This window comes from Pleurodeles waltl, chromosome 8 (assembly GCF_031143425.1).
Source record: "Pleurodeles waltl isolate 20211129_DDA chromosome 8, aPleWal1.hap1.20221129, whole genome shotgun sequence".
Taxonomy (NCBI): Eukaryota; Metazoa; Chordata; class Amphibia; order Caudata; family Salamandridae; genus Pleurodeles; species Pleurodeles waltl.
In genome coordinates this window covers 457,300,090-457,312,252 of record NC_090447.1, presented here as the reverse complement: position 1 = coordinate 457,312,252, position 12,163 = coordinate 457,300,090, and the positions used below count along the sequence as shown (strand labels likewise).

General features: G+C 44.4%; 1 protein-coding gene across 1 annotated transcript in view; it reads left to right on the top strand.

Moving 5' to 3' along the window:
* CHST10 (carbohydrate sulfotransferase 10) overlaps positions 1 to 12,163 on the top strand; it is a 220,735-nt gene that overhangs the window by 104,534 nt on the left and 104,038 nt on the right. The window lies entirely within an intron of this gene.

Sequence of the window (12,163 nt, the reverse complement as noted above, 5' to 3'; positions counted from 1 at the left end):
CACTGCAGTTTGAGGTCACCACTTCACTCAAATCACCACCAACTTAGGCACGACCTGGGCACCAACTCCATTCAGTTCCTTGTCAAGTCTGGCTTAGTCTTTTTCATCTTAGTCTATGTGGCACACCGTTGGGACCGGCAATCTGCAGGAAGTCTCGGGGATACAGCACCCTTCCCATTCTCTGTCAGGCGCCCAGGCAACTGCCAGGTCAGAAAACCTTTGGCGATGGGATCAGCATCTCGGAGCTCAGGCAAGTGAGGGAAGTCCACACCTCAGCCACAGGGCCGCTCCATTATCGCACTGCTCCTGCCTGGTCACAGCGCTGCCAACTTTTTGGTTTGCTTAGATTTAACATTGATAAGTCTTTGCTGCAGGCTACACACCAGTATATGACCTTGATTTCCCCTGCCAGTTGTTTCTAAGTATAACCACCCCACTTAGATCTCAAAGTGCTCATGCTAGTGTATGCTTTAAGGTCCTTGCGCTGTGTGTAGAATCCTTGTCCTCTCGGGTTACAACCTTTTACACAAAGTGCGCCCAAACCTCTTCTCTCCAACGGTCCCCGCGCCAAACCTTCTCTTAAGGTGGCCACACACCACCTCTTGTTGGGACCTGCAGCCGTTCTTGCATATCCATTCTTCCACAGGGCAACGATACTGGCAGTTCTGGGATGTGTTGCTCATGGCAAGCTTCTTGTGAGCTGTAACCCACATACACATCTCGGGTGGTACCGGGGGAGTCCAGTCCAGGCTCTAGATATCTGGGTGTCGAGTACCTGACGAGAATAACCCACAGTTGAATCCCAGTAATCCAGCACCATTCCAAAGAGAGATTAATTTGACCATTTACAGCGCTGAGAAGTTGAAAGATTCTATACTGTTACTGGGTGCTCAGTGTGCCTGGAGGAGAATTAGTCTGCTACCCTGTTAAACGGTCTGTCTTGTGTGGGTGGGGGAAGGGGATGATTGTTAACCTATGGCACGTGCCCACCTGACCTGCATGAGAAAAGATGAACAGTTACCTATGCAGTCTGGTTGCCAGGGTTTCACGACACTGAGACATTCTTCTGCCACTGGAAACGCACATTACACAGTCCATGTTTTTAGCTGCTCTGAGGGGAACTGAGTGCCTGACTGGCGTAATGTATGCTCAGTCTTCCTGTTCAAAATTAGCCCCGGGGCAGAGAGTGGTATCTTTGATCCTCAGAGCATGTGAAGTCCTTAAGTCCATGCTATCTGCCCATAGCTCATTAGCATGGCAAACCCTTATCCTCGCAGTGATGCAAGAATGTTTAAAAGATGTGTATTCTCACCTGTGACTAGCGCCACTTGTCCTGGCTGGGTTGTCATCGCCTCATTGCCTCTCACCCTGCTGTTCCCGACCTTCGACTTTCCACCACCTCTCGCATGGCCAGGACCACTGAGACTGCTCGGGGTGAGGCAGGAAGAGGGCCCACCTGCATTTCTAACGCTGGTGCCCCCTCGGCAGGAGGCTTGGGATGGGAAAGATCTTGTGCTGTTTCTAGTCACCCCACACCCACCGTTACAGGCAAAGTGAAAATGAATACTGAATTATCAATATATTTCATGATAAGATTATGAAGACCTCCAGCAGGTGCCAGATTGGCGCATGTCTGTTTATCTTTTATTTAAAATCAACCTTGTGCTTGTAGAAGCCCCTAAAACCAAAGTTATTTGGGCTAGCCTTCGACTAGACCCTAGAACTGATGTTAGCAAGTAAAGACTATTAGACAATAGTCATGCTCCACTGATGATTGGACTGCGGCTATTTCACAATCCAGTACTTACACTGTGAGTTGTGCAGTGCCATGAAGTAACCCTGGTGGCACAGCTGTCTATAAAAACTACTAAACTCTCTCAGTTCTCGTTGTGTTGAAATATCTCCAGCTGCAAGAATAGAACTTAGAAGCTTACGGTTTTTGTTCAGAATCCCTTTCTCTCCTGAAGTGGAAATCTGATAGTTTATGAAGCAGCCACCCAAGTTGGTAGACATTTATATTGGATGTCCAGCAAACAAATCTCCATTTGATTCGAACAAAACGAAATTCTGTTGTCTTAAACCTGAGGTGGGATTACAGTCAAGGTTCCCTGTGATATTTTTTTTCCTCTGTGTACCACCCCTAAATGCACACATGGACACTTTCCTAGGTTCCTTGTATATTTTATATTTATTTTGCAGCTTTTTTGTCACGTGAACTTGGCCCAAATGCATTCATGAACTTTACAACAGAGCTGGATGTAAGTTCTAGTGTGCAAACATCACAAAACGACCAATTCGCAACAAGAAAACATACCGATCATACCCACAAGGGCGTTACAGGTTAAGAAGCGATTTGCTTTTATAGTAAATCAGCAGCATGAAACCAAGAGGGGAACGAGGACAACATTCCGTAACAGGAAAGACCGGTTAAGACCACATAGAAGAAGCAACCATCCCCACTTTAGCTGCTCTTGGGTGTGAACAGACGAGGTTGTGGAAAGGCTTAGTGCAACCAAAGCTTTGGCACTCGCTCCCACTACCAGAGACTGCCTGTCTTGTGCAGCGTTCTCACCTGAAAGTTAGAGGTTCGAGCAGAAGGGACTACGTGTTTTTTTTTTGTAATGCTTGTTGAGCTCCAGAGAGTTTGTTTTCTAACCTGGTACGAGGATGTGGAGGGCTTAGAGAAAAATGCATACATTCTTAAAATGGGCTCTTGCATCATTGGGAAGCGATTGCAGGCAATGTTCTCTCGAATAATTTTTGTCTATGTGTGGAAAGAAACATTTTTGTGTGCCCTTCTTTTGCGCTGTGTGCACTTCCGAGTAAGCTTGCATTTTTCTGGGGTGATTTGAAGCAATTAGTGCTTAGTAAATTTATGATTATTTTGGAGGGTGGTCTGAATGGGAACTCATGACATCACCCAGTACGCCTCTGTACACTTATACTTGATCAGGAAACATAGGGACCATCAAATTGAAAAATCCCAGACAATGTCCATATAAATTAATGTGACAGAATGCCTGCATTGCAATTGCTAGACCACAAAATGGTTATTTCCTGTGGGGCTATTTTATCCATAATATTTATTGTGCCCAGAGAGCATGTGTGACCCTGCTCCACGATCAGTTATAGTGATCAAAACACCTGCCCTGTAGTTAATTATGCCTCAGAATACCTGCCTTCCAGGTATTGTGAGTAGAGACAGTAGTTGGAAGATGCCTTAGAAGACTTTGAAAAGGGAGAAATGTCAAGCAGGCTGTCATTTGTTTCTAGCACCTAAACAGTGCACCCTGTGAGAGAAGCTGCAAACCCTAGTTTTAATGTGAGATAAGCAACTCCATTGAATGAAAACTAAGTAAAGGACAACCAATATGCATTGTGACGTGCAATTTTGTGCACTTGAAGTACTTTACAAGGCAGGTTCTGTCCATCTCTAACAAGCTTTCGTTAGGCCTCTACTTAAACAGAATGCCCTTGGGTCATCATGGGATCATGGTTCCATAATAAACCAGCAAAAAAGCAGATGGGCGGAGTGGGTGGGGTTGTAAGAGAGAAACATGAGCACTTTAGTATTGATGATAAAGAATTCCAGATTTTCTCAAAATCTTGCCAAAAGGTTCAAGATGTAGTTTATAAAGGTTTTGGGGTAGGATCGAACCCTTTGCAATCTCTTGTTTCTAGGTTGGTTTCTCCCAAGACTAAGATTCCTATTTTCAGTATTTGTAAATGTGTAATCGAATAGGAGTCGTTACACTACTTTTAAGACTATCCCACAGAGGCCCATCCATTCCTTCAGGATGCTGACCAGAGTGTCAGAGGCAGCCAAATTGTGCAGGACCACAAATAAACATGTGTTTCTGGAGTCTAGGAGATTGGGAGAGTCATCCACAGTTTGCAGAAGGGTAGTTTCTGTGCCACAACCATTCCTGGAGCCAGATTGGAAGACCTTGAGGAGATTATTGACCTGGTTTTGGAGTGATAGCTGTTAAATAATATTTGCGCTGTAATATTCCTAGACAAGAGTCAGCCTGGCAAGCTCTCCTGTCCCTCCATTGGTTTCTTGTGTTCCAAAGGGTTACATTTATATCCCTCTGTTTTGCTCAAAGGGCATTTCTGGACAACGACCCTTCAATTTCCCCCATCTCTGATTTTTCCCTATACCACTACCAGATATCTGAGGTCCACTAATTCCCGAATTGCAGTGGTCCCCTTCATTAAAAAAGCCAGAAGTGGCATTCTGTCCTTTGGGTATAATGTTGCCAGGTTATGGAGCTCCTTACCCCCCCCACCATAGAGGCAACCAACTTAGAACTTCCTTTTCGCAAACTCCTGAAAACATGGTGGTTTGACTACTTCCACCATTAAGGCGTTGGTTACCTAGATGCGTACTTAGCGCTGGGACACCTACAGGTAGCCATGCACTCTACAGGTGCAAAAATAAATGAATGATAGCTGTGATGCTGCTCAACTCTTATCTTTACCAAGAAGGGAAGGTTTGAAATCAGGCAAAAGTTGTTCAGGTCATTGGTGTCCCTTTGATTATTTTTTTGAGGATGGGGAAGACTTGGCTGAACTTTATACTGTTTAGGAAAACTCCTTGTTTCGGCAAGGAGTTCACTAGGGAGATCCAGTATGGTAGCAGCATCTTAGTCATTTCCTTACTCATTGAGCCAGGCAAAGCATCTGATAGTGGAGACTAACAGTGAAATGCCACAGAAGGGCTGACTCACTCCATTTTGTATGGTATTTATGAGGGAGTGTTAGCAATGTAAAATTAATGTACAAATAGAACTTGAATGCTGAAGATTGTGGATCAACCCTCTTAAATGTAACGGAATCCACAAAGGCACATCCCATTGTCACTAGAGGCTGCAGTACCCTCTTCAATTAGTAGCTGTAGTTTTTATTTTTTATTTTATTAACCTAGGGGTAAAAGTAGATTCATGAAACCAGTTCAGAAACAGCACTTCTAGACATCATTACAGACAATAACCCATTGACTCGTGTTATGTTGAACATGCAATCCTAGACTATCCAGTAGGCAGAGACGATATAGAATATTAGAATAGATTTTTCCCACACTTTCAGTAGTCGTTTCTGATTTGCCCCTCCGAGTGCATATATTGACTATTTTCACCATAGTTAGTACAGGCACAGTCTACACCTAGAGTCAGTACCTTGTAGTATCTTAATTGACCTTAGGGTATGCCATTGCTCTTTGACCAGGCCTCTCACGACAACAGAGCATGCCACCAGGAGATCAAGTTGGCCAGTTCTAACAATGCCCCCCTTCCTCTGGGCGACCAGCCACAACTGTCTGGCTAATCAGATGTGCCATGTTTTTCCAGGTAGTTATGTAGTGGATCCCAATCGTCTTTTGGCCAGTTTGCGTATGGGATAGTAGTATAGTATGTGTCAAGTTGCTTGTAGCAGTATGCCAGATCTCTTAGCCACTTGTTAGTTAATTGAAGCTAGGATGCTACCCCATACTCATGCCACACTTCTTTCTGCAAGAATAAAAGCAAGAGAATTGAGTTTATACTCCCCTTAAGGATGTCACTGGGTAGGCTATCAGTGTTACCTTTGGAGAAGGAGCAATTGTGACATTGATCATGTCCGGATTTGTAATATCCGTGGCAGTAGTTTGCAATTCATTTGCAAGTCCAGGCTGCGTAGAGGAAGTCGCTTCCTCAGTGCCACACCGAGATCAGTTGGAATTTGTGCGCAGTTCCCATCTAAGTAGTTTAGCGGGGTGCGATATACACTTTGTAGGAATTTGAAGGAAACAAGTTTGAGGCAACCACTGGGGACAGCACACCTGTTTGTCCACAACACTACCTCCTCTCTCTGCGTGGCAGGGCAGCACCGAGGTCCCTTTCCCATTACGTTCTTGCACGCAGACCCTCCACCAGCGCCTCTGTTTGTATCTCAGTATACAGTCTCGTCATCAATTTCCTATGGGTTTGGATGGTGAGAAGTGTTGTCCATGCGTTGCATGTTGGTAAACCACAGGGAATTGAAGAGTAGTTGGACACATCGTTGGCATATGAAGGAACAAGAGGGTGTTGAGCATCATAGTGCCTTCTCTATTCGCAATGTCTGGGGTCTACTGGAAGTGCCTTTTCGGAAACCGATCCCCTGCCTTATGAATTCCCCGTGCCGCCATCTGCATCCGAACCTCCCCGTTGCCAATCACCTGCAAAATTGAAGTGTGTTAATTTCTACCTGAGTGTGCCTAGGGGTTTTCCCTAGTCGGTGTCCTTTAAAGGAGTGGGGTGGGAGACGATATGCTCAGTTGCTAGTTGTCTCTTGTGGAGTGGGATGCAGCCAATAATAGGTCAAAGTGGGCTTCAGCGCTATAAAAATAATGTTAAAAATCTGGTGCAGCAAGTCCCTTCAGATCATATGGCAGTGTTAGCGTTTCCCACTTTGTACAAGATTGTTTGCCCGCCCATGCCATAGCGGTCATAACAGACTTAAGTGTGCAGATGAAATGCCAAGTAAGAAGGATCGTGATGTTGTAGAAAAGGTGTAGTAATTGGGCAACACAATCATTTTCATTATGGCAGCTCTGCCATGTAAGGTTATGGAAAGCATGATCAATTTTTGCACTTGTTGTTCGATGTGCATGACAGCGGTCACATAATTTTCGGTGATGACAATAATTGTATCTTGATTGACCCAAATGCCTAGATTTTAAACCGAAGATTCACACCACGGAAGAGGGCAGTCTAACATGTAAATCCGCGTTGCTGGCCGAAGGGCAGAAAGGTTGGTTTTTATCCCAATTAATAGTGATCCCAGATAAGTTCCTGAATTTTGTGAATTCACTGACAACTGGCTACAAGTTCTTTTCTGGATCACTTAACGAAAGTGTTATATCATCTTATAGTGATACTACTATATTCTGAGGGAAGAAGGCCGGCCCCAGACATCCATGCAATTGCCGAATAGCACAGGCCAGAGGCTCAGATGCCAGGGCATACAGGAGTGGAAACGGGGGGCATCCCTGTCACCCCGGTGTCCAGTCAGGAATGGTTTGAACAGTAGGCCATTAAGTCACCCTCTAGCAGTGGGGAAGGGGGGCGGGGTCTTGTACGGCATTTGTATCAGACGATCGAAGGTGGAAGGCATTCCAGTGCCACATAACACCTCAAAAAGGCTTTGCCACTCTAGTGAATCATATGCCTCAGTGGCACCTAGGAAGAACGCCACTGCTTCCTGGTCTGGCTCAAGCTGGTGGAATAGTGCAAATAACATCAAGTTGTGCATCATAGATCTACTCGGGATAGAGCCATCCTGGTCCGGGTCAGGTAACGCAGCATCAGCCGAGCTGCTATTTGTTAGCAAACCGCTTTGTAGTAGCTGTAGTTTTCCTTCAATTCTAAGTAGCATGATAAGCCCTGCGTGCTATGATGTGGCATTTAATATGAGCTGATTTTGGACTCTGTGCTTAAAGAGAGCCAGAATCTGCTGAGTTCGCCTTATGGCAGGTATGCTTATGCTGGGACCGAGTACCTGGCTAGTTCATGAGAATCCTCTAGAGTGTGCCCCAGTTAAGTGTCCTGCTGCACATTCAGATGATGTATTGTGATGATCTGCAGGTAGATTGGGATGCTGTCGTTTCCCCACCAAACTTCACAAGTCTGGATTAATATAAATCATTACATCAATTTCCTGGCTGGGAAGACACTCGTAGCCACGTCATCCCTGGGCTTAGCGGCCCATCAAGGGAGAGGAAGATGCACTGCATGTCAGTTAACATGTTAGCTCAAGGATGAACACATATGGAGCACTTTGCTTTCTAAAGACCTTTATATAAGTAAGGTAAGTAGGTCGATGTAATTACCATTTGATATAGCATACATTAGTTGGTTTTGCTAACTAACTTGTGTGAATACCTAACTTAGTCACCAATCGAAAAACGACCATTGATAAAGCCTAGAGGTGTTGCTTATTGTTTTTGTTGGCAATGGCCAGACCAAACGATCTGCACTTTTTGCTGATGCCATGCAGCATTGGCAACCTCAGGCCCCCTCCGCCCTACACACAAGCAAAAATTGTTGTTGCAAATGCAGTACAACATTGGCAAAAAAAAATCTGACACATATGCATGCATGCGTCCTCACACATGCAAATGGCATGTCCTATTGCTATGGTGGCCACAGAGTCACCAAACATGTTTGCATGTATTATCAAGCATTCACATGCATATCATGATGTGGCAACCATTTTGTTTTTATTTACCATTCTGAGCTTGCATATCTATCTTAGATCAGTAAACTAAAAAAAAAAAAAAAAAAATTAAAAAGTCCGCCCGTTTGGACTGGTGTGGCAGATTATAAGAGCCCATATATGTGGCACACATGTTTCTGTAAACACACCAAATATCAGGAAAATGGTGGGGTTATTGTGGATTGCAATGATTGTGACGACGAAGTGTGTTCTCTGCCATCCTTACTTACTCTGTACTGCAACAGTTATTGTGCGTCATCTAGTGTGACAAAGGAAAACATGCCTTTAGGTCTACATTTGTAGTCTGGCTGCTGCAGTATAAAACCTGCAACACAACTTGTTAGATTAACCCCTTTTGACAGGTTAAAAACATCACTTTTGAATATTAGTAAGTCACCCCTGTGCAAGCCTTGTAGTGTACAAGTTAGGATGCATGGTATTTAAAACTGGGACATGTAGAAAATTAATGTAACCATGTTGTTACAGTTCAAAGGTCATAAAAGCTATTTGGACTATGGCGGCCGCACTGTCATGTGTAGAAAACAAGAATACAGATTAAAATACTAATAATGTAGCACAGAATGGGACCAGCTAGAAAATCAAACAACTATTTTTCATAGTTGTTAAAAGCCCAATTCTGCGGATTTTTAATAACTATTAAGAGAAATTAACTTTTAAAAAGTTACTGATTACCTGCCCGAACTGTCAGAAAGCTAATTAAAATTGGCCTATGCCGACCTCGAGCCTGTGCCTGGGAAGAGGTGTGACAGAGCAGGCCTAGTGATCTCCCCTATGTTCCTCTAGGTGGCCTTGTTGCTTCATGGCGTCTTATGTCCCCGAGGGTGCTAATCTCTAATGCTTGGAGATTTGTGGGCATATTGGAGCAGTGGGATTTTCAGACAGACACAAACTGGGGCTGAAGGACGACTATTTTATTCTGCTAATACCCTGGCTTGTTGGGAGTACAGCGGAGCAGTCATCCGGAAAGGGCGCCCCCCCCCCCCCCCCCAACACCCCAAGCTGTAGACTTGTGACCCGCTGCAGTCTGTCTCCCAAAACACCTCATTATGCACTTCCTCCCCTGAGGCCATCTTTTGTGGGGATTGGACTGAATTGTTCATGGTGGCAGTCCTAGGCCATTTGCCTAATTCTCCAGTTCTCCTCACGAAAGCACAACCCACAAGGAATTTCATGGTTAAGTTGAGGCAAACCACCATTTTGTGTTCTTTTGGCTATTTTACTCTAATATCAGCTGTTATCTGGAATCCTGTATAAAAGGTTAAACAGTCACTGAGAAAGATGTCCTCAAAACGCCTAGCTCCGGCTTCAAGTATCTTACCACGTCTGCATTACTTTCCGTTCAGCTGTGCTGAACTGTTTGATTCTCTCCATAGGACTGACTTTCATGTTACTGCCTACACAAATCAGAACACATCAAGTCAGTAGATGATAATTTTATGTTCTCCATTAGTCCTCGGGTGTATCATTACGTGATTCTCTCGTGATCATAACACCTCAGACAGCCTCCCCGGCCTGATGATGGGAGGGTCACTTTGGTAGATCCTAAAGTCTCCGTCTGTGCCACCCGCCCGCATCTTTGAGGACATATAATTCCATAGGAACTTTGGGGCACTGGCAGTGGAGCTTGCCCCAAGGACACCACAGTCACTATAAAACAAGCCACCATATTAGCCATAGCCTGCCTATAATAATCTCACTTCTTCTAGTGGGAGGTCCCCCTCTACACCTTATTTAGAGGGCGGGGGGTCTCCATACATATGCCTTCTGGAAACTTTTTCAACAGGGAGGATTGTATGTTTTCTAATGCTAATACGGTCACGCGTGTTCTGCCTAGGTATCTTTTGGCATGCTTCAAGAATGCACAGAATAGACACTACATTAGCACCCACTTAATGTTCACATTTTAGCTTGCACTACCTCTCCTAACAGCTTTACTGGTTCATCATCAGAGTCGTATTGTCCTCTTCATATTCCGCATCATTCATAAACAAGCCACGCCTTCACCCTTTGTGCCATTGAACATTTACCTCAGAGATTTCTATAATGTAGGGAGGGGAAGGAGAACTCCATTTAGAGCTAAATCCTAGTGTCCCCCAATCCCAGCATGCCCCTTTTAGTTGTCAGTTGAAGTGTACAAAACAGTACTGGATGGAATGCTTGAATTAATCTCAGTCACTGATAGTTACTCTGCCACATCTCAGTCCATCGTTATTTTGGAGTCCATGCCACCTCAGTTTGGACCGAGTCATGCGCAAATCAGTGTCTGCACTCCTCTAATAGAAACAGACCAGCTCGAATTGCCATCCAATGTCCTCCCTGAACCGTAACATAAGCAAGCCAAGACGGGATTCGCCCTTCTAAGGGCTCATCAGTCAAGTATAGCTTATATTCAGTGGCACAGTGAGCACGGGACCCATGTCCGGCATACCCATCCCAAGGCGTACTGAAATACACAGGAAAGTGATGGATGGATGGATGGATGAAAAGCTTGCATTACTTTAGTCTTTAGCTGCCAACTTCTCCATGTAAAGATTCAGATTTCTGCTCAGATGTCCAAATGTTACCTTGGCTGGCTGTTCCATGGTATACCGCCCATGTTACCTGCGGCTAGATATTCAACATATTGCTCTTTTGGGCATCTGTCATCTTCTGAAGAGAAGTACTGCACTCGCAGCTTTATAGCTCTTCTTTGCAGTCTGTCCGAGCTTTGTCATAAGTACTCAACCTCTACTTTGGTTTCCCTCTAAGGGTTCTGCTCTAGTGAGGTCACATCTCTACTTATAACTGTGGCCAAGACACTGCTGGTGAAGACTCGTGCCAGAACTGGAGTGCTAGATTGGCTCGACTCTACTGTTCTTTGGCACATACATGGACAGTTAATAATTCTTGAATAATCAGTCCTATTCAGAAACTTTAATTTGATGGTTTTCCTTAGGGCTAGGCATAACTTTTGCATTTTTGTATCGCATAATTATGCAAAATTACCACAGAATGATGTGTAATCATGCAAAATTCATCTCGTGCTTAAAAAATTACCCGAATGGCCTGTGTGGGTAAAAATATAACTTGACCATGTCATTTTGAGTTGTTTGTGTTCAAAACAATGTTGCTTGTGTTCAGATTTTTAGTTTTGCTCTCACAAAATATTCAAAAATTTGGGTAGGAAAGGTACCTGAAATGACTGTTGACCGCTCACGTTAAACAAAATGCTGCTCACTTTCCAGACGCTGCCGTTCACATTCGGATTTGTCGTTTAATGTTCAAAAATTGACCGAACTCTCCACGCGGGTAATAAATCTACCTGAAAGGCCGTTCGTGTTTAAAAACATCATCCGAACGGTGCATCTGACATTAAACTTTATCCCCCAAATTACGCAGTGTGGAGAAATCGCAATAATTTCAATATGCCAGTTACTCGGGCATAATTTTAAATTTCGTCCAAGCCTAATTTTCTTGGCCTCTTTAGAGAGGGGAAGGGTTTAGCAAAGAGAAGAGGCAATAAGTAGCTACACCACTTCGAACAGTCAAGAGGGAGAGGCGGTAGAAGATGGAGGGTATATCAGACCGGTGGTATGGCACTACACTGGTGTCACCTCTCTGCGAACTGCAACATGCCACAGGATCTGACTCGGACCGGTGGAACAGTGGATGCCGAATGACTTCTAAATCGTACAAATATTGCTCTCCCTGCAGCAAAACGTGGCGTGGCATTGAACGCTAGTTCATCAAGACCCCTAGTTGAACTTTTGAGGACCATATCCTCACGAAAGAACGATCACACTTCACTGCCTCTGATTAGGCCTGCACAGGCATCATTATGTGAGCAGAGCCTTGCTTGTCCGCTTGCTATCGCACTGATACTTCATAGGCACTCGCTCATAACATGATACTGGTTTCAGAACATAAG